This window comes from Eleutherodactylus coqui, chromosome 8, assembly GCF_035609145.1.
Source record: "Eleutherodactylus coqui strain aEleCoq1 chromosome 8, aEleCoq1.hap1, whole genome shotgun sequence".
Taxonomy (NCBI): domain Eukaryota; kingdom Metazoa; phylum Chordata; class Amphibia; order Anura; family Eleutherodactylidae; genus Eleutherodactylus; species Eleutherodactylus coqui.
The window spans coordinates 175341873-175364859 of record NC_089844.1 but is presented as its reverse complement, the minus strand read 5'-3'; positions in this window follow the sequence as shown (position 1 = coordinate 175364859).

The window sequence follows — 22987 nt, the reverse complement described above, 5'->3', positions numbered from 1 at the left end:
TCCTTGACATATCAATGTCCAAAGTTTTGTCAATGTCCAAAGTTTTTACCACTGACTCATGCTGTCAGTATCTTTTCTTCTTTCTTCCACGGCTTGAGGGCCGCTGCCTTTGCTGTGCTGTCGGCGAGGGTGTCGTCTCTCGCTTCTCCATTGTAGAAATCGGTGTGAGCTCTCCATTGCCAGATAGTAGTAGTAGGGTTTCCATGAGACTCTGCACTGCTGCATCATTCTTAATTGGCTGTCCTACTGAGATAACAAGCTGTCTGGCCTTCCATATTGGGCCATAATCATGAGCTATGCCAAATGCATTCCAGGAGTCAGTGTAAAGAGTTGCCGTCTTACCTTCTACCACTCTACACGCCTCAGTGAGGGCCTCCGGTTCCGCTTCTTGCACTGAGACATGCGGAGGCAGAGCTTCTGCGTTTAGGACATCTTGTTGTGTGACCTCTGCATATCTGGTTCGGAGTCATCAATCCTCACCCTGGTACCATCCAGAAAAGAAAACTCTAAATATGCATCATTAACAGTGGATTCTAACAACAGTTTTTGTCAGAATCTTGTTGCACAGAATTTTAATTTTTTTTTCAAATAGCTGATCTGCCATACTCAGATCACCTATGCCTCCCCTCCCCCGTTTGAACCGGAATACCTGATTAAAAGAAGAGTAGCCGGGTTCAAGGTAGTACAACATCGGAAAGAAATATTGGGGGAGGCATGGAAAGAGCACATTGTAGCCGGATCTAATAGGCCAGAGATAACTGCTTGGGTTGCACTTGCATGAGTATGTTCTGGATGTCATTTGGGGTGTGGACCACTAGGGGGTAGTCCAATACCAACTTAGAAGATTTGTCAACCATTGCTTGTACTGCTGCCACCGTACAAACAGATGAGGGAGCTCCTCGAGTCACTGGATCCAACCTCATGGAGTAGTATCTCGGTGGCCGTGGTTGTCCTCTGTGCTTTTGTGTCAATACTGTCGTATGGGCGGCAGTATGAAACAAGGCCCAGAAAGGTGCAGAATTTGGCAACTGGTGTAGGTACAGGTATGGCCTGGCCAGGAGAACAACCTTTCTTGCAGAACTTGGTTAGTCTTTGGAGGCCTCCAGGCCTTACAGCTTCTGCAAGGGAAATTAACAGTGAAATTGTGGCCAGTCGGCAGTTTTTCCAAAGCATCAGCACACAGCACCTAACATGCGTGGCTGACCCTTCACCCCCCCCCCCCCTTTTTTTTTTTTTTAACTAGGGGGATACTGTTTGACCCAGGGGTGTGTATCTGGGTCTCGTATATATTATCATGGTGGGTACATTCAATTTCCCTATGTCTGTCTTGTAGGTGGCCCATAATTTGTCAGGAACCGTGGAAAGCTGAGTTTGAGACAGGAGAAAAAAACAAAACTTTTTCTTCTGTCTATCTATGATTCTTACCCCCTCCTTGGATAAGAGACGTATTCTTGCATCATCTAGCTCCACCCCTCTGAATTTGGCTGATCACTTACTTCCTCATTTTTTCATTCATCGTTTGCAGTCCTCGGATACACATCACAACCAAATAAAGTCTTATGCATCACACAATTTACATTTTATAAATTACGGGTCAACCTGCCCCGTCCCTCCTGTGGATACCAGGCCTTATCACTACCTGCTTGCTTCCCATTCTTCGGCTTCCCTGCTTAACTTACTTCCTTTACACCTTGTTCCCTGTAATTTATTTTAACTTCTATATTGTCTGCGAATGTACCTTACTGGTGCTGGTTCTTCCTCTTTTTACAATCTCTCTCTCCCGTGACAGCCCCTCCCTTTTCTAACACAGAATGGAAAGGCACAGAAACAGGATTATAAAGGAGAACGTGGCTAATTTACTTTTACAACAGTTTTTTGTCCCAGACTCGTTCCTGATCGTCCTTCCGGCGACCGGGCAGATGCAGTCTTAGATGCCGGGCATCTCCATCTGATTGGTAACGTACTGTAATTCACATGTTGTGTGCCAAAGTTGCTGAGTGACTAAAATATTATTCTATCTCCCTATTTACTGAACTGTTATATTGAACGCTGGTGTCTTTGGCATGCATTGGTACTGACGCCATTCCAGCCCGCCTTCTCTTCCTCTGACTGACATACAGGGAAATTCTAACGTCTAATGTATAACTACTATGTTGTAACTTTACGGTCACAGTTGTGATTACAATTGAAGTGAACATAGATGTATTTTCTTGTGGGCATGGCGGGCTATGCAGTTTGTTACAGTTTGTAACTTTGTATTCTTAAGAGCCCCCACAGGATGTGAGTGGCATATAACTTTTTACATTTGTATGACGGAAGTATAACAAAGATTAGATTACATAACAAGACATACGAACAGTAGTTATTTGTCATGGCACATGAATTTGTTTTCTCCTCTATCGCTTGGGTCTAATCCACCTGCTCTAACAATTTAGTACAATACAGAACGTCCAACTGTGGCTCTAGCCACCGGTAAAAATGCACTTTACAATACTTCTATCTTTACCTGCCTTTGTAAGACAGTATAACTCATTATATTCCTTTATTTTATTAAACAACAAAGTTATTTCCTCCTGTAGAATGAGGAAGCAAGGGGGTCTGAAGGCTGCAGATTCGGTCAAGCAGGCTTTCTCTCTCACTAAAACTCAGTTAACTCTTTGTATACATTTACTTATGGGCACAAGCCTATACTTTCAACGTTTAACAATTCAACAGCAACACAGTTTAGCAGTCTGCCTTTATTAGAACGGATCCAATAATGCACATGTATCCTATGAAGTCCAAACCCACAATGCGCCACTGCATACGGTGCATTAATCTTGGCTATAACCCAGCCAATGCGTTCTCATTGCTAACAATCTCTACTTACAGGACTACTACTAATTCTATATGACAGACAAACAGACTATTTCTATATAAACAAATAAGCAGGATTAGCTCTACACAACAGACAAGCACACTAACTCTATATAAAGGACAGGTAGGACGTTTTGAGCACGCAGAAGGATTGCTTGATTAATCAATGATAACTTGACTCTCCACCCCTTCCACACTTTTTCTGGAGCGTGTAAGAATTGGCCTTGGTACAATATTTGTTGCCTTTCAATTTCAATCATGACTGCCAGATTCATGATTATAGAAGTCTCCTCAGATGCCAGACACAGTATGTCCCGCCCTAGAGTCTCTAGCATTTCTGTCGCTACACAGTTTATTAATCTACCCTCAGACAGAGGGATCTGCTTATGAACGTTCAAACGATAAACAAATATTTGTGGACACACACAAATAGGCAGAGCACCAGTACGGCTGGCTTAGTCTCACTGCCCCTCGGGATACGTGTCTGACAGCTCCCTTCTCTCGGACCCTACAAGCAGGCCTAGCAGGAGCGGAAATCCCATATCAGACTTTTCTCTGACAGTCTCTCCCTTTCCTGGGCCCTCCATACAGGCCTCAGGACTGCTGAGTCTCTGTGACAGGCCACCTGGACGGCTCCCTTCTCCCTCAGGAGTGGAAACACCCCGTACAGGCCCTTCCTAGAGGCAGCTATTGATGTCACCAATTAACTAGTACTCTCAAGACAACAGGCATGCAAACATTCCTTTAATATCTTATGACAGGTTCTTATCGAGTGATCGAGACTTAAAAATACCTGTCGTGCGAATCCACATCGATCGGCCTTGACACGGCACATAGGCGAGCTTGGAGTCAGCTACACAGGTATAGATAATTAATTTATCTTACCGTGTTCTGATGATTTGTTGGGCCCGCCAAGTCAAAGGTTGCCTATGTCCGTGTCTTCTGTCCGAGCTATTGGAAACCTATCGACCACTCCCCGTACGGGCCACCGACTGTCGTGGATTTCCTTTTGCGTCCAACGACTTACTCAATTAGGAATGTTTACACCCTTTCCATATTAATTCTGAATTGATTATGCGCATAAGAAGTTTTCACACTGACACAGGTTCAGCACGTATAAGCTTCCTCAATTCTGCTTTAATGTTGGGCGCGCAGCCTCTTTTAAAGAGTTTAACATATCTGCCCATCTGGGCAGGTCAAAGATTACATAGATACAACGTATTGTTCAATTATTGGATAAGCATCTTGCAATTCTTCCATCCTCTGGTCATCTGTGATTGGCCATCAGGTGATGAACGAGATGAGTGGGTTGTCTTGGACCCACGTGTGGTTCCTTCGATATGATTGGATGTTACATCATGAATTAGTAATTGCCTAAATCTCCCATGTTATTTGCATAATATCGTCTGCAAACGCAGCGGATGAGATAGAGTGGGGGCCTATTTCGAGGCCTCTAATGCTTGGGTCCTGTCTCACTCTCTGGAGGAAAGGTTCCAGTGCGAGAATAAATAGTGTTGGGGAAAGTGGGCAACCGTGGCGGGTTCCGTTGCGTATATTGAATGGGGGGGAAAGGATATCGCTGACTTTCAGTCTTGCATGTGGATTGGAGTATAATGAAAAAATGGAAGCAATGAAAGGGATGGGGAAGTTAAACCATCTAAGAACTGCTTCTAGATACATCCAGCTCACCCTATCAAACGCCTTTTCGGCGTCGGTCCCCAGAAAGGCTAACAGGATTTTTCAGGATTGGGCATATCTTGCTATGTGTAGCAAACGGTGGCAGTTGTCCCTTCCCTCTCTTCCCTTCACGAATCCCGCTTGTTCCCTGTCCACTAATTTGGGGATCAGATCTTCTAATCGTTTGGCTAGCAATTTTGCCCAAATCCTCACATCTGCGTTTAAGAGCAATATAGGTCTATAGCTGCCGCATAATTCAGAATCTTTTCCTTGCTTATGCTGCAGCGTGATGTGTGCTTCAAGAGACTGCCTGGGTAGTGATTTTCCTTGTAGTAGTGAGTTACATAGATCCCTTAATCGGGGGAACTAGAATCTTTTTGAAGGATTTATAATAGGCCAAGGATAGGCCGTCCGGGCCTGGGCTCTTTCTGGTGGGGCAGGAGTCCAGAACGCTTTCTATTTCGGCACTAGTGACTGGGGTCAATAAGTTGCCGGCTTCTGAGTCGTCCAGTTTAGACAATCTTAGTGCGTTTAAGTAGTGATCCATCTCACTTTTTGATTTTTGCGGGATAGGGTTTCCTCCTCGGCCACACAAGTCATATAGATCAGAATAATATTTCTGAAATTTGTTTGCTATTTCCGCGGTAAAAGAGGTCACCCCACCTGTTTGTGTCTTTATGGTCGATATATGGTTTCTCACTCGTGCCTTTTTAATTAGGGCCGTCATGAACTTGCTCCCTTTGTTGCCATGGGCATAGACTGTGTGTTTAAGGTGTAAGCGTCTTTTGTTGAATCTAGATTCTAGACTGTTTTTTTAATTCCCGTCTTAGTGAGATCAATTCCTCTGGAATGTTTTTAGTTTGGGAGATTTTTGCTTTTTGTTCTAATTTTGCGATTTGGTTGAGTTTGTTATCTATTTCTTTTTGTTGTTTTTTCATTTTTGTTCCCAGCGCTATTAATAGACCCCTTATGTAGGCCTTATGAGTTTCCCAAATAATTGGTGTTTCTGTATCGGCCTCAGAATTCAAATGAAAGAACTCTTCCAGCAGTTCAGACAGTCGAGTCCCTTCTTCCGCCGAGTCCAGGAGTGACCCGTTAAGACGCCATCTCCATTCCTTTGGCTCTATCTTGTGGGGATCAATATCGATGTGGAGAGGCGCATGGTCGGAGATAGTTAGTGTATCTCTATGTGCTTTTCCCACCCGTTGAAGAAGGGTGTGGGAAACAAATAAGTAATCAAGCCTCTGGAAAGAGGAGTGTACAGATGAAAAATACGTGAAATCTTTTGTAGATGCGTGTAGACACCTCCATGCATCCGTGACCCCTAGGTCTTGGAGTGCTCGGAGCAAGACCCTGAGTTTCCCCTGCGAGACCTGGGATCGGCCCGTCGACGCGTCTAACAATGGATTTAGGGTCAGGTTCCAATCCCCTCCCACTAGGATCTGTCCCTCTGCGAATTGCTTTAGTATGTCTAATTGTTTCAATAGCCATGGGACCTGATCGGAGTTAGGGGCATATAGGTTCGCGAAGGTTAGTTTCATGTTATTGAATGTGCCTTTTACATAGAGGACCCTCCTCTCTCCATCTGTATATTGGGCTTCACATTTAAATAGAGTTGATCTGTGGAAGAGAATGGAGACCCCCTTCGATGCTGACGTAGGGTGTGTATTATGGAACTCCTGTGAAAAAAGTTTTCCCGGGAGTGACACATATTTGTCCCCCTTAAAGTGAGTCTCCTGTAGGAAAAGGACTCTGGTACCGTACCTTTTTAGTAGATGCAGTAGATTATGCCTCTTGAGAGGTGAGTTTAGACCCGGGCGTTGAACGTGGTGATGCGGGTAGCTTCCATTTCAGTCTCTGTAGAATTTGCGTAGATAAGGTCTCTGATTCCTGTCTAGGATATTGAGAACAAAGATCAAGTTTAAATATCGCTATACACAAGGTATCCGTTCGGTGGGTCCGGCGAATACCCTGTGGGGAAATGGATAGGGAGTGGTGGTGGAAGGGTGGGTAGGTAGAGGGGGATTGGGGAAACACAGAGAGGGTATGGACAGAAGGAGAAGATGTGTCAGGGGGGATAACTAATCAATAAACAGTACAATATATAACGGTACTTTCCCCTTTTGTCTCCCACAGAGGGGGAGAGCGAAACCAGTGGTCCCTCGTCTCCTCTGGAGGACCCGGGGGGCACGTATATGTGGGTAATCAAGTAAAGAAATAGAGGAACAGGGGGGAGTGAGAAAGGACACAGTACCAAGTACTGTGTATCTGCTCTCACTGAGGACTTTGGCCTGATCGGTACAGGCACTGTGGGGGCCCAGTTTAACTGATCTCTCTCCAAAGGAGTGAGATTGGCTATGATCTGGTGGTCGTTGGCCACGACACATGCGTGGCGCAGCCATGTTTTTAAGCTATGGATCTAAGTGTTAAGTGCAGCCATTTAACATCTGCCGCGAGCAACAACACACCATTTCAATGTACTGCTGGGGGAAATATTTGGTTGGTCAAGATTAGTGTAGCAAAAGAGAATACAATACAACGTCCATGTTTCAGGTGTCGCTCAGCATGGCCTCGTCTCTGCTCTTCTTCTTTTTGCCTCGCGGCGATTTCTGGTTTCTTACCAGCTGCCAAGACTCCGACATGGGGAGTTGTGTAAAATTCGGTAAGTCCGGTAGAGGCAGCCAGCATGGTAGGTCTATTGGCTCAATTCCCAGGTGTTGCCAGCTATTCTGTAGGTCTTCAGGTGATCTGATATTAAAGCGTCTGCCTTTGTAGCTGAAGCCTAGGCTGAAGGGGAATAGCCACACGTATTTTATGTTTTTCTGTTTTAACGCATCTAGTAAGGGGCGGAGTGCCCTTCTTTTCATCAGTGTAGATGGAGCCAGGTCTTGATATATTTGAATAGGTGCTTCACCGTATTGTATGTCTTAGTTGTTTCTTGCAGCTTTAAGGACTGCCAGTGTATCTGGGAAGGATAATAATTTGCAGACTATGTCTCTGGGTGGGTCTGTGTTGGAGGGTGTCGGTCTTAGTGTTCTATGAATCCGTTCTATTGTAATAGAGGATGCTCTGTCAGGGCCATGTAGTGAGGAAAAGATTTCTAGTGCGATTTTGTCTAGGGCTTCCGTGGCCCATGATTCAGGTAGTCCTTTTATGCGCACATTATTACGTCTATTGCGGTTCTCTAAATCCTCTTGTAAAATGAGGATCTTGTTCAGATGATTGTGTTGTTCTTTTATTGCTTGGGACAGTTCGAATGAATGGGTTGTAACAGTGGCTATGAAAGATTCCAGATCATCTAACCTCCTCCCCATACTTTTGACCTCTTCTTTTATTTCGTTATGGTCAGCCATCACGGGGCGTAGGGCTGAGGAGAGTAATTCTTTCATGAATCTCCTTGAGACTCCTTCTCTATCTTCTCCGTCTGAAGAATCTTCTGTCTCCCTGTCAGCTGTTCTTGTTGCTGCATTTTGTTGGGCCTGTGTCAGTTTGCCTAGGGCGTGGGGTGAGCGAGTAGATCGGTCCTTTAGGAACCTTTGTAAGTCTGATTGCCCTCTAGCCGGACGGGGGGTGCTTTGGTGGTCTACCCCTTGTTCATACTAATCTTGACCATTTTTTTAGTTAGGATCGCTGCTGATGTGGGCCCCAAATTGTGCCAGTGCAATGGGACTCTGGGTTCAGAGAGCCATTACTCTCCGCGGTCAGGCTCTGCCCTTGAGAATGGGCTTTTCATGCAAGAGTCTTCTAGATATTGAAGAAAAATTGTTGGATTGCAGAGCTTACTCAGTAAGTTCCATAAAAATTGATGCAGTGTTACTCCATACACTTTCCGGTTGGGTGAAGCTTATGTAAGAGAGTTGCTGAATAGTAGAGCTGAGTTTGTCAGTTCCAGAAAAAATTTGGGCAATGCTCTTTCAAAGTCGTCCACCTCTTGGCAGTCTAAACCCTTTTATGTTGGGTAAAATTAGTGCAAGGGAGTTGTTGAGCAGTAGAGCTGACTTTGTCAGATCAAGAAAAAAATTAGAGCTATGCTCTTTTTAGAATCACCCACCTCCTGGCGGTTTATAGCCTTTCAGGTTGGGTAGGGCTTATGCAGGAAAGTTGCTGTGTAGTAGAGCTGAGTTTGTCACTTCCAAAAAAAAATTAGAGCTGTGCTCTTTCAGAATCATCTATCTCTCGGTGGTTTCAGCCAGAAGGGGTGTTATTGTGGGTAAGTCGCTTTATGATAGGCCCTCTTCTTCTGTTCCCCTGTGGCTTAGGGGACCGTTGGGAGGGGAGGAGAGAAAATGGCGGCGAGTTTGGGCGGGAAATGAGGGAGCCCAGTAGAGATGAATGATGTCACTCCTGCCAGAGGAGGGGAGGGGGGGGGGGGCGCTATGAGTATCACAGCGGTTGCGCCTATTCCCCTGCACGAAGTGTGGTCGGGTTCTGCGGGGGTCCCCCGATACTCACTAACTAGTGTTGCTACACCTCTCCCTCCAGCTGGGCGCCGCAGCCTGTGTCCGCGGGGCCGTCCTGGCCGAATCGCGTCTCCGATGCTAAATGCCCGCCAGACCTCTACTCCCCGTTCTCCGTCCCCGCCGATGGTCCGGAACGTCCTGCGGGTAAGTTCGCTGTCCTCTCCGGTGTCTGAGGCTCCCTTGTTGGTTCTCCGGGGGCCGCGTTGCGTCCCCGCCTGAAAATTTAGGCCGCGGCTTTGAGCTGGCGACTAGGCCCCGGATCCCGTGCCCAGGTGATTCTGCCGAAAAGCCCCTCAAAATATTCCCCGCACCTCGGAGATGTCTTCTGCGGTGGTGTGGAGTGTGTCGATCAGCTTGTGAAAGCCTTGGGATACGATATATCCTCCGGTGTTGAGGAGCTCAGTGAAGATGCGACTGTCTCCTCTCGCACGTCACTTTTTGATAACATTTTATTAGAGATGAGCGAGCATTCTCGTCCGAGCTTGATGCTCGTTCGAGCATTAGGGTACTCGAGATGCTCGTTACTCGAGTCAAACATCACACTGTACTCGCGTCAATTCCATTTCCTTCCCTGCATGTTTAGCACCATTTTCAAGCCAATATACATGCAGGGAAGGCATTACCACTTCCTCCTGTGACATGCCAGCCCTATCCCACCCCCTGCAGTGAGTGGCTGGCGAGATCAAGTGACGGTCCCGCCCGCTGCTGCTGATATAGGGAAAGTGTTAGTGTAGAATCCTGTCTTCAAGAACCCCAACGGACCTTCTTAGTGCTACAACTGACCATGTGCATTATACTTGTAGCTGGCTGGGAGTAGTAGTGTATCCATTTTTGTATTACGCATCTAAGCCTGTTCGCAGCTTTTCAGTAATAGTTTTTTCAGGCTGCAGTGCCATACAATCCCGCTCTCACCGTGAAACAGTACTAAAATATTTCCTAGCCTGCTGCGAACGACTTCATTTATACCGTTCTGTGTCTGCAGTGAATTAGACACAGAGTGTTGGGCCACAGCCACTTCTGTAGGGGAAGTTATATACACTATACAGTCCTCAAAGTCCTCCATGCAAAAACCCCAAAGCTCCTTCTTAGGGCTACATCTGACCGTGTGCATTATACTTGTGGCCTGCTGGGAGTTGTAGTGCATCCATTTTTGTATTATGCATGTAGGGCCTAGGCCTGGTAGCAGCCTGTCAGTAATAACGTTTTCAGGCTGCTGTGCCGTACAACCAGCTCTCACCATGAAACTGCACTCAAATATTTCCTAGCCTACTGCGAACGACTTCATGTATACCGTTCTGTGTCTGCAGTGCATTAGACAGAGGTCTCACCGCTAAACAGTACTGTAATATTACCGGTGCCACTGCAAAGTATTGCAGCTCTGCCGCTGTGCAGAGCGTCTCAATACCCTTTCCTTGGTGGGGTTGAGATAGCCGCAGTTACCAGCACTATCCACTGGCTTTAGAGTCTTCTCCCACTCCACAAAGCCTCTCTTATCTACAAGTCTCTGTGAGCAGTAAATTACCACTAAGTATCAGTGCAAGACAGCGGGTTACTTTTTTCAAAGTCACAGCATAGAGCCTCCGCTATCTACAAGTCTCTGTGTGCGGTGAATTAAGCCACAGTTGTCAGTGCTGTACAGTGGGGTAATTTATTTGGGCCCTGCTCTATTCTTAATCCGCCATGATGAGGAGTAGGGGTAAGGGTCGAGGACGTGGACGTGGACGCAGTCGCGGAGGTCCAAGTGAGGGTTTGGGCACAGGCCGAGTTCCTGGTCCAGGTGAATCACAGCTGACTGCTGCGGGATTAGGAGAGAGGCAAGTTTCTGGGGTCCCCAGCTTCATATCACAATTTATGGGTCCGCGTGGTAGACCTCTATTACAAACAGAGCAGTGTGAGCAGCTCCTGTCGTGGATAGCAGAAAATGTGTCCAGCAATGTATCGACCACCCAGTCTTCTAAGCAGTCCACTACTCCCGGCCTAGGGACTGCAACTCTGAATCCTTTGGCTGCTGCTCCTCCTTCCTCCCAGCCTCCTCACTCCATGAAAATGATGTATTCTGAGCAGGCAGACTCCCAGGAACTGTTCTCGGGTCCCTGCCATGAGTGGGAAAAACTGGTTCCTCTCTCACCTGAAGAGTTTGTCGTGACCGATGCCCAACCTTTGTAAAGTTCCCGGAGTCCGGGTGATGAGGCTGGGGACTTCCGGCAACTGTCTCAAGAGCTTTTTGTGGGTGGGGAGGATGATGATGATGAGACACAGTTGTCTGTCAGTGAGGTAGAAGTAAGGGCAGTAAGTCCGAGGGAGGAGCACACAGAGGATTTGGAGGAAGAGCAGCTGGACGATAAGGGGACTGATCCCACTTGGTTTGCTAAGCCTACTGAGGAGAGGGCTTCAGAGGGGGAGGCAAATGCAGCAGCAGGACAGGATGAAAGAGGCAGTGGAGTGGCCAGGGGTAGAGCCAGGGCCAAAGCGAAGAATCCCCCAACTGATTCCCAAACTACCCCGTCCTGGCAAGCCTCCAAGCAGAGGGCTAGGTGTTCAAAGGTGTGGATGTTTTTCAGTGAGAGCGCGGATGACTGACGAACAGTGGTGTGCAACATGTGTTGCACCAAGATCAGCCGGGGAGCCACCACTACCAGCCTCACCACCACCAGCATGCGCAGGCATATGAAGGCCAAGCACCCCACAAGGTGGGACGAAGGCCATTCACTACCTGCGGGTCACACCACGGCCTCTTCCCCTGTGCCCCAACCTGCCACACAGATCCAATACCCCTCTCAGGACACAGGCATGAGCGCCTCCGGGCCTGCACCCACACCCTCACCTCCATTGCCCTCCACCCCATCCAGCAATGTCTCTCAGCACAGCGTTCAGCTGTCGCTAATACAAGCGTTGGAGTGGCGGCGGTCCCGCTGTACTCGGTCCCCAGTCGCCACTATTTTTCCCAGTGTGCCATCCCAGCCCTACACATCTCCCGCAACATTAATCGTGCCCTCACCAATGCGGTTACTGGGAAGGTCCACCTAACCACAGACACGTGGACAAGTACTGGCGGACAAGGCCACTATATCTCCCTGATGGCACATTGGGTGAATTTTAGTGGAGCCTGGTACCACTCAAGTCGTACCCACACCCAGAATAGCGGGTCCTACCTCAGTGCTGGTATCTGCGGCGTTTTATGCCACCTCCTCCAAACCCTTTCCCTCCTCCGCCACCTTTACCTCTCAATTAAGAAGTGTGAGCACGTCGCCAGCAGTCAGTATCACGCTGCACGGCAGCAAAGCGGTGAGCAAGCATCAGCAGGCCGTGCTGAAAATAATCAGCTTAGGTGACAAGAGGCACACGGCCGCCGAACTGTTGCAGGGTCTGACAGAGCAGACCGACCTCTGGCTTTCGCCGCTGAGCCTCCAACCGAGCATGATCGTGTGTGACAACGACTTTAACATGGTGGCGGCTCGGCGGCCTCACACACATGCCATGCCTGGCCCATGTCTTCAATCTGGTGGTTCAGCGGTTTCTGAAAAACTACCCGCACTTGTCTCACCTGCTCGGCAAGGTGCACCGCGTCTGCGCACATTTCTGCAAGTCCACCATGGACGCTGCCACCCTGAGGACCCTGCAACATCGGTTTAATCTGCCAGAGCACTGACTGGTGTGTGACGTGCCCACATGGTGGAATTCTACGCTGCACATGTTGGTCAGGCTGTATGAGCAGCGGAGAGCAATAGTGGAATATCAACTCCAACATGGCCGGCGTAGTGGTAGTCAGCCTCCTCAATTCTTTACCAAGGAGTTGGCCTGGATGGCAGATATCTGCCAGGTCCTCGGAAACTTTGAGGAGTCTACCCAGATGGTGAGGGGCGATGCTGCAATCATTAGCGTTACCATCCCGCTGCTATGCCTGCTAAGAAGTTCGCTGCAAAGCATAAAGGCTGACGCTTTGCGGTTGGAACAGGAGATGGGGGATGAGAGAGTATGTCGCTTGATAGCCAGACAACACTAATGTCTATATATCAGCGCGGTTTTGGAGGAGGAGGAGGAGGGGGGTTGCAGGAGGAGGAGGGGGAAGAGACAGCTGGGCCCACTGCAGAGGGTACCCATGCTGCTTGCCTCTCATCTGTTCAACGTGTATGTGCTGTGGAGGAGGAGGAGGATCATGAAAGTCATCTTCCTAGTGAGGACAGATATGTGTTGCGTACTGGTGCCCTGGCACACATGGCTGACTTCATGTTAGGCTGCCTTTCTCGTGACTACTGGGTGTACCCCCTTCTCCACCCATAAGGAGAACCTTTCCACTCTCATTCCCGAAGAGGAAAGGGGTACATGAGTGATGCAATACCACAGGGCCCTGGTGGAAAAAGAGATGCTAAACTTCGCATCTGACAGCGCTAGTGGCAGAAGACGCAGTTCCGAGGGCCAAGAAGCAGGGGAGGCGCGGAGATCAGGCAGCATGTTCAGCGCAGGCAGGGGAACACACTCCAAGGCCTTTGCCAGCTTTATGGCTCCCCAGCAAGACTGTGTCACCACTCCCCAGTCAAGGCTGAGTCGGAGGGAGCACTGTAAAAAGATGGTGAGGGAGCACGTAGCCGATCGTACCACCGTCCTCCGAAGCCCACCTGCATTAAACCTGACGTTACCTCAGCTGTGCTGGGCACTGCAATGGGATTTATTTATGTACCGCCGGTGGGTTCCAGGGAGCCACCCATGCTGTCGGTCGACACGGAGTTGTAACTGCATGTGTCCACTTCTAAAGAACCCCAGTCTGACTGGGGCATGCAGTGTGGGCCGAAGCCCACCTGCATTAAACCTGACGTTACCTCAGCTGTGCTGGGCACTGCAATGGGATTTATTTATGTACCACCGGTGGGTTCTAGGGAGCCACCCATGCTGTCGGTTGACACGGAGTTGTAACTGCATGTGTCCACTTCTAAACAACCCCAGTCTGACTGGGGCATGCAGTGTGGGCCGAAGCCCACCTGCATTAAACCTGACGTTACCTCAGCTGTGCTGGGCACTGCAATGGGATTTATTTATGTACCGCCGGTGGGTTCTAGGGAGCCACCCATGCTGTCGGTTGACACGGAGTTGTAACTGCTTGTGTCCACTTCTAAAGAACCCCAGTCTGACTGGGACATGCAGTGTGGGCCGAAGCCCACCTGCATTAAACCTGACGTTACCTCAGCTGTGCTGGGCACTGCAATGGGATATATTTATGTACCGCCGGTGGGTTCCAGGGAGCCACCCATGCTGTCGGTTGACACGGAGTTGTAACTGCATGTGTCCACTTCTAAAGAACCCCAGTCTGACTGGGGCATGCAGTGTGGGCCGAAGCCCACCTGCATTAAACCTGACGTTACCTCAGCTGTGCTGGACACTGCAATGGGATATATTTATGTACCGCCGGTGGGTTCCAGGGAGCCACCCATGCTGTCGGTTGACACGGAGTTGTAACTGCATGTGTCCACTTCTAAACAACCCCAGTCTGACTGGGGCATGCAGTGTGGGCCGAAGCCCACCTGCATTAAACCTGACGTTGCCTTAGCTGTGCTGGGCACTGCAATGGGATATATTTATGTACCGCCGGTGGGTTCCAGGGAGCCACCCATGCTGTCGGTTGACACGGAGTTGTAACTGCATGTGTCCACTTCTAAACAACCCCAGTCTGACTGGGGCATGCAGTGTGGGCCGAAGCCCACCTGCATTAAACCTGACGTTACCTCAGCTGTGCTGGGCACTGCAATGGGATATATTTATGTACCGCCGGTGGGTTCCAGGGAGCCACCCATGCTGTCGGTTGACACGGAGTTGTAACTGCATGTGTCCACTTCTAAAGAAGCCCAGTCTGACTGGGGCATGCAGTGTGGGCCGAAGCCCACCTGCATTTAATCTGACGTTAGCTCTGCTGTCCAGGGCACTGCAATGGGATACATTTATGTACAGCCGATGGGTTCCAGGGAGCCACCCATGCTGTCGGTGCACACGGAATTCCCATTGAGGAGTTGTACCTGCCTGTGACTATTTATAAAAATCCCCGGTCTGACTGGGGCATGCAGACACCTTAACAGAATGAATATTGTGTGGCACATGGGTTCCCCATTGCTATGCCCACGTGTGCAGCTCCTGATGGAGGTGGCACAGGATTGGATTTCTCATTGCTTCTGTACAGCATTATGGGCTATCGCCCCGCCCCTTTTAGAGAGGGTCGCTGCCTGGCTGTGCCAATCCTCTGCAGTGTGTGCCTGCGGTTCCTCCTCATGGCAGACGCACTTATAAATAGACATGAGGGTGGTGTGGCTATGAGGCCAGTGTGTGGCGTGAGGGCAGCTGAAGGCTGCGCAGGGACACTTTGGTATGCGCTGTGGACACTGGGTTGTGCGGGGGGGGGGGGGGGGGGTTGGGGGGGTTGGGCAGCATGTAACCCAGGAGAAGTGGCAGCGGAGTGTCATGCAGGCAGTGATTGTGCTTTGTTGGAGGTAGTGTGGTGCTTAGCTAAGGTATGCCTTGCTAATTAGGGTTTTTCAGTGGCTATTGTGGCTTAATAGTGGGACCTGGGTACTTGAGATGCAGCCCAGCATGTTGCCCCTCGACTGCCCGATCCGTTGCTGTGTCGTTCCCATCACTTTCTTGAATTGCCAAGATTTTCACAAATGAAAACCTTAGCGAGCATCGGCGATATACAAAAATGCTCGGGTCGCCCATTGACTTCAATGGGGTTCGTTACTCGAAACGAACCCTCGAGCATCGCAAAAAGTTTGTCTCGAGTAACGAGCACCCGAGCATTTTGGTGCTCGCTCATCTCTAGTTGTTATATATTATACTGCTAAGGTAACATGAAAGCTGCGCTGTGATTGGGTGTTATATATTATACTGCTGAGGTAACATGAAAGCTGCGCTGTGATTGGTTGCTAATCCTTATACTGCTGAGGTAACATAAAAGCTGCAATGTGATTGGTTGCTATTTCTTATACTGCTGAGGTATAATGAAGGCTGCATTCCCACGAACGTATATCGGCTCGGTTTTCACGCCGAGCCGATATGCGTCGTCCTCATGTGCTGCAGGGGGGGGGGGGGGGGAGGATGGAAGAGCAAGGTGCAGTGCTCTGAGCTCCCGCCCCCTCTCTGCCTCCTCTCCGCCCCTCTGCACTATTTGCAATGAAAGGAGGCGAGAGTGGGGCGGGACTAAGTTCCGAGAATTAGCCCCGCCCCCGTCTCGCCTCTCCCCATTGCAAAAAGTGCAGGGGCGGAGAGGGGGCGGAGAGGAGGCAGAGAGGGGGCGGAAGCTCAGTTCCTGCTCCTGGCTCTTCCATCCTCCCCCCACCTGCACACGAGGACAACATATATCGGCTCGGCGTGAAAACTGAGCCAATATACGTTCGTCTGAATGCAGCCGAAAGCTGTGCTGTGATTGGTTGGTATTTCCTATAGTGCTGAGTTAATATGAAAGCGGCGCTTTGATTGGTTTCCTACTTATACTTATGGGGTTAGATGAAAGCTGTGCTTCGACTGGTTGCTATTTCCTATACTGCTAAGTTAACATGAAAGCTGCCCTGTGATTGGTTGTTATTTTCTAAACTGCTGAGGTAGCATGAAAGCTGTGCTGTGATTGGTTGTTATATATTATACGGCTGAGGGAACATAAAAGCTGTGCTGTGATTGGTTGCTCTTTCCTATACTGCTGAGGTAACGTGAAAGCTGCGCTGTGATTGGTTGTTATATATTATACCACTGAGGTAAAATGAAAGCTGCACTGTGATTGGTTGCTCTTTCTTATACTCCTGAGGTAACATGAAAGCTGTGTTGTGATTGGTTGCTCTTTCCTATACTACTGAGGTAACATGAAAGCTGCGCTCTGATTTTTTGCTATTTCTTATACTGCTGAGGTAACATGCCGTGATGTGATTGGTTGTTGTACCGCTGAGGTAACAAGCTGTCATGTGATTGGTTGTTGTATATTATACTGCTGTGATTGATGGTTATATATTATACTGCTGATGTAACATGAAAGCTGTGATGTGATTGGTGATTATATATTATACTGCTAAGATAACATGAAAGCTGCACTGTGATTGGTTGCTATTTCTTATACCGCTGAGGGAACATAAAAGCTGCACTGTAATTGGTTGCTATTTCTTATACAGCTGAAGTATAATGAAAGCTGAGATGTGATTGGTTGCTATTTTTTTATACTGCTGAGGTAAAATGAAAGCTGCACTGTGATTGGTTGCAGCAACGCACAACAGGTAAGCTAGTAATGGATAAAAAGTAGACATTGGATGTGAATAAAGGCAGAGTCCTTATAGACGAGGTTCTTTGACAACCAAGGAATATCAATCGCTGATCCATTCGGCTGATGTAATTACCACCGTGCCTGACAAGAGTAGCAGGTCTGTCTCCTGTAAAGGTTAGAATGCACAAAACTCGCACAATTCTATCGCCCATGTGAATGAACTCTAAGGCATGGAAATTTCCAAGGAGTTCGAGCTGAACACCACACAGCTGAGGTGCCTGTGCAGTGTATACAAGTGCTACACAAGAGTGGAAGAGAAAATCATCTGCATCAAAAAACCTTCCCCAAATCCAACACTAGAAGGGAATGAAATAACCCCTTCGGAAATGAGCAGTCACGTGTTCATCTACACTAGGTAGGAGAATAAAAATGTACAGGGGGAAAGGGCACAGGCTCTTATAGAGTTTGTTCAAAATGTGCATTAACGGTTTGTGTCACCTGTCTAAAGCACGTGGTAGGGACATGTCAGTTTGACGTGTCATTTATCCCAGAATTGTAGATTTTGTTAAGAAAAAACAAAAAGTGAGGAAAATATTATATGGAATAAATGTTGCATAAAACAAACGCAGAGTAGACTTGGAACTGAAAACTTGGTCGGTCATTAAGGCCTAAAATAAGCCCATTATTAACTACAGCTTTTAAAAACTTGTGACATGTCAGAGCTTCTTAACTTGTTCTCTGGAAGCTCAATTTGCCAAGTGAGGCCGATATCAATCTGTAGCTTCACCTATTGGAATAGTACACTTGTGCAGAGGGCTGGCCAGTCTCGCTGCTGGAGCTATTACTGCTAGTGTCTGTCTCACTTTATCTCCGTGGCTGGGATAGAGCTCTTCAAGGATTCCTCTTCTTATGGGCTCTACTTACTGGTCCACTCACAATTTGCTTCCCCAATCTGTGGTGGTCCACTCCATCTCTGGGTTTGTGCTGCTCTTCTATTCAGATTGGGGTATTCTCTAAATTATGGTAAGCCCTTTAAAGAAGGCAGAGATGGCTGAGCAGTGAGGGGATAGTTGTGGGGGCAGATGTCTGTGTTTTGGCTCGCCTGAGGTTCTGGGTAGATCCAGAGGGAAGGTTTAGAGGACCTACAATGTACGAATTCTCGTCTATCAGGTATGGCATTAATAGGGATGAAATATTGGAGCAAATAGGTTGCAACCATACAGCCAGGAAACTAGAACATCATTGCCAATGACTTACTTCAATCTTCTGGTGATAACCAACAGGGTGACACAGCACAGAGTCCTTCAGATCAATCATGCAGTAGGTTGTCGTGTGTCCATTAAGCAATGTACTGATATAACACCACTAATGCATCTAGCATTAGCATAGTGCAGCTTAAGGGAGCCTGACAGTCTGCACTGCAGATGTAGCATGCCATCCTTCTGTAAGAGAGGTGTCTATAGAGCTAGGAATCCATCCATTAAGGTTCGTCTGGAAGTGGTGGATAGGCCCACATAATTTGATCAAACTGCATTAAGAACCTTGCACTTTTTATTTCATTAGCATAAACAACGGTTGCACATTTTTATGCAAATATTAAGTGTGCATGAGTGCTAAAGCAATTGTTTAATGCTGCTTTGATTAGCCATGGCTGTCCACGGGAACAGCGCTGCCCAGTCTGAGCAGCATGAAGTTCTTAGACTAGTAATGCATGCAATGTAAAATATGCAGTCACAGAAGCAGTGCGGCCATCTTTGTTTATCCAGATGTTATTTGAAATATCCAGACAACTGTTAAGAGGAACGTTCTTGTAGTTCCATCTAAATTACTCTGACACAGAGAGCAGTGATAGGACAGAACCCCTGAGACAAACAGTAAGTGTGACCAGGAGATGGAGCCCTGAGCTGCAGTGCTTGATAGAGAGTGTTGAGATCTTGTTGTGAGACTCTGTGCAGTACAATAGTCCGGGTGTGATCTCTGTGAGATGAACAGACACTGGCTGAGGTTAGATTCACAGCTGTGCAGAATTATGTTTGTTTATTTGCACGTAAGTTCCAAGAATGTGCAGCACCTTGTGTGCACTGAAACCATCACGATTATAATGCCTCTGAGAGACAGTAACCAGTATTCATTGTGTACCATTGGATATACAACTTAGTTCCATAAAGTTCATAACTGGATTTTATTTAGTCTGCAATTGTCTTGTCTGTTAAAGTGGAAACTCATGAGGAAAGATCCCAACCTTCAGGTTACATTCTGACTTGTAGTTGACTCATGTTCTTCTACTATATATGACATAAGAAGTATGAAACAGTATTCTGGATATCACAAATAACGGTTAGTCTCTGTAAAGTTGTGTGATTATGAAGTAGGTGGTGGTGTTATATATGGCGCAGTGGTGACAGGCAGAGTCGGCACATTTTATAAAAAACAAACTTTATTAAACAAACTAGAATTGTGCATTACATATAATTAACTGGAACTTCACACTATAGAACAGTCTTTGTACTCCGCACATGCGGGATAAATGCACCACATGTGCAGGATACATCTACTCTAATTCCCTTGGTGTATCTTCCCATCATGTCCGTTACACATAAGGGGATTACATTGGTGGGACAAGGCACTTTGTACCTGTACTTATATCCATCATTAATAACCACTGTCTTTGTGATACTTCATACTCATCATTGTACTGCGTATTACCGAAGGTCTGCAGCATGTCAACCTCATGGCCTAATGCAGCGTAGGTGCCAGATCACGTCACTAAATTTAGGCGCTCCGTGTCACTGCAGGCTCACATTTATCATGGGTGCGAATATCATTTCGAGTAACTTTAATCTCATAGGAGGGGGTTTAGTCCTCAAGCACAGTCCCAGAACACAGAGCTAGTCCTAATGACTTTCAGGACCTTGGTGATGTCACATGATTGTGACCTCTATCTCTGGAGGTCCTTCTACCCATGTATAGGCAGCCATATAAAAAAGGATTTTAATCCCTTACGTTCCCCCTTACAGTTTTCTAACATACTTTCTGAATTAAATTTCTCATGTTTTTCAAGATCTCTGCTTGCTGTCATTCTTGTATCCAATATGGGTTTGGTTTGTATGACTATATGATCGTTGATATCTCCCCATACAGCACTCATAGAAAATATTTATTTACAGTTGCAATACAAATTAATCAACCTTCGTTGCAAATTTTTTTTTTTCAAAATTTAAAACTTTCTACTATTTGCTAAATAAAAATCAGACAAGAACATTATAAACTTTACAACACAACTAATGTAAAAGTAGTGTTCAGTATCAGGAAATCCTAAGAGAAAACATCATGCCTTCTGTGAGATAATATAAGAATGTCATTGAGGTAAGCAACAACAAATTGATCCAAAAAATCTCGAGACAGATCATTAATAAAATGCTGAAAGGTGGCAGGAGCATTGCAAAGGCCAAAAGACAACCAGGTATTCAAAATGTCCGTATCTCATGCTAAAGGTGGTCTTCTACTCATCCCCTTAGTGTTTGCATATAATTTTATGGGACCTTCTCAAGTCTAGTTTGGTAAAAGTCTTGGCATAACGAGTCTTTCCAGCAATTCCAAGATTACGGGAAGAGGGTGGCAATTTTTTAGAGTAATTTTATTTAGTTCCCTATAATTAGTGCATAGCACAAGGGTGACTCTTTACTTTCTACAAAGACCAGGAGGGCCCTAGCTGGGGATGAAGAAGGTCAAATAAAGCCTTTTCTTAGATTTCCATCAAGGTATTCTCTGAGTACCTTTAACTACGATCCGGAAGTATTGGAAATTTGCCTGAAAGGGATGGTTGTTCCAGGTAGCAATCATAAGACAGATAGGGGGAAAGTTGGTCAATTTTTTTCTTGTTCGAGGGCAGGTAGTGACATTTGAAATCTATTTTTGCAGTACTCAGAAAAGAAAGTAATAATCGTTAATTCCCAGTAGATAGAAGGATTGTGGGTAGAAAAGCAAGAGATGCCTAGAATAACTGGAAACTTGGGAGAAGAGATAAGATGGAAACTAATCATTTCATGGATCAGGTTCGCTAACAATTTCAGATTTGATTATCTGATGAGTTATAGGCCCTGAAGACAATTGTGATCCATACATGCTTTCCATATTCATTTATATGGTTTTGGTCCTACTTGAGATATTGTTTTATTCAAGAGCACATTTAAAGACCAGAAGTTTCCTCCAGCTCTAGAATCTAACTGTTATGTTTGTATGGGCAAGTGAGCACCAGGCCCACACACATGTGACCCAGAAGGATGAGGGAACACCAAGTGAAGTACCACAGATCAGCACCTCTCCATATCTTATACTAGGGTAAGTGACACAGACCTACCTGAGCGGGCACATCGCCCCAATAAAGGACGACCCAGCAGTCTTCGGAACTGGGCCCAAGCTGTCCCTAGGAACCCATGCACCCTGGATAGGACACATAAACATGCCACCACCGACAGGGAAAACTGAACAGGGTAAGAAGACGCACAGAGCCAGAATCACACTATACAGCAGCCAAAATGCAAACACTAGTAGCAGATGTAAATGCTATAACTTCCAGGTATTACTTGACATTTTGATCAAAATATGGAAGCTAGTTGGCCACTTCACAACTCCTAGCTATACCGCTAGTCCCTGCACTAACTAGGAGTCCAGCGACACAACCAAACAAACCAAAAACTCAAACTTGCAGCCACCAAACATAGAACCTGCTCACACAACACAGAGAGAGAAATGAGAACAGAGAAAACTGAACACACTCACCTGGGAGACAGCTTTTATGTGTACTGACACAGAGTGATTGGCTGACTGGCTAACAAACACATGCCCAGCCAGCACAATCCCCAACACCCAAGCAAGAAAGTTGCAGATGATCTGTATACCACAGATCCCAGGAGACAGACGTAACACTAACAGCAGAGCATTGTAATTTATGTCCCTCAATTAGGACCTGTATGGTAATGACAAAGTGAAAAGATGGGAGATGTATCTAATCTTTATCTTGAGTTATCAATGAGATGACCTGTGACACCAAACCCAACTGTTTGGAGATGTCAGATTTGCCTATGGTCTTAGCACTGGTAAAGACTATAGTCTTTTGGAACTTGTTGGGGCAGTTAATAGCATAATGTCCCAAGCCCTCACAATAGAGACCTAGTTCTCCATACAGCACCTTTCCTTCTCTGCTAAGGAAAGGGGTTTGCTGATGATATCAATCTGCATTGGTTCAGGTATGATTGCATTCCTTTTCTGGGTGTTATTTTTGTAACAAGATTATTTTGTAACAATCTGGTTCAGGATCGAAGTCCCTTGTTCTAATCTATGCAAATCCATAGCATGGTCAGGAAAAAACAATAAGTCAGTACACAGGCAGATATCAGTTTGTGGTACAAAGGAAAAGGCGGGTACAGTAATCAAGGAAGTCAGAGGTTAGTACACAGGTAGGTATCAGTTTGCAGTAGAGAGTAGTGGGTGAGTTGCATAGTCAGAAAAGCCAGAGATCGGTACACAGGTAGGTACATCAGGCAGCAGAATGGAGGAGTGACAAGTGGAAAATCTTGATTACTAGCTAGGAGCACAGGAGCTCTTGAGTGGGACCCATTATTTTTGCCTGAGAGAGATTCCCAAAAAATGTCTGCATAGTTAAAATCTCCCATGATCAATATATTGTATTTTTTTGAGGACTTAACCAGAAGAGACACCACAGTCTAGGCAACTCTTCAAAGAATCCTAATCTGAGAATAATCTT